We start from the raw sequence: 653 nt of genomic DNA, 5'->3' as shown, positions 1-653 counted from the left end.
TCCTCACGCCATTTTCAACCTGGAAAACATAGGCGGAGGACCACTTCTCTTTAATGACAGATAGCACAGTCCCGTACGGCCGCAAATGACGAGATATTGTGTCATTCCGGATTTGGAAAGGCAAGTTAAACACACGAACATTTCTAAGGCCAAACCCGCCATGAGAAATAGTCACGTTACTAATGCGACCGTCTAGGTGTGTAAATTTACGGACAGCATCATTAACATTGACAACGGTATCACACAATTCTGGAGTCTTTAACTTCAAAAACACGGAATTGAGAAAAGTGTCAAACTGAACACCGAGAACGTCAGCGGTCGACAAACACAATTCCTCGAGTATCCAACGATGAATTGCGAAAGCTGACGGTTTCCCGACGGAACTATCGAATTCGCATTGCACGTTATTTTGGCGTTCTTCACTATCATCATGGAAACTGTCCATAACTTACGGACTGGATGAAATGCAGCCGCTAGGCAGAAGACAGAGGACACGCGTGGCGCCGCCGGCCAAGTCGCACGCGGAAGTACTGCTCGCCCGGCACCGAGGTGTTGCCAGGCGGGCAGCCAGCCAAGTACTAACCGCGCCCGATGTTGCTTAACTTCGGTGATCGGACGAGAACCGGTGTAGTCAACATGGTATGGCCGTTGGC

At 49.6% G+C, this 653-nt stretch overlaps 1 pseudogene; it reads right to left on the bottom strand.

Moving 5' to 3' along the window:
• Positions 1-535: 535 nt before the first annotated feature.
• Positions 536-653, bottom strand: LOC126177295 (5S ribosomal RNA; annotated as a pseudogene).

The sequence above is a fragment of the Schistocerca cancellata genome, chromosome 3 (assembly GCF_023864275.1).
Source record: "Schistocerca cancellata isolate TAMUIC-IGC-003103 chromosome 3, iqSchCanc2.1, whole genome shotgun sequence".
NCBI lineage: Eukaryota > Metazoa > Arthropoda > Insecta > Orthoptera > Acrididae > Schistocerca > Schistocerca cancellata.
This window is presented reverse-complemented; position numbering and strand designations above follow the sequence as displayed.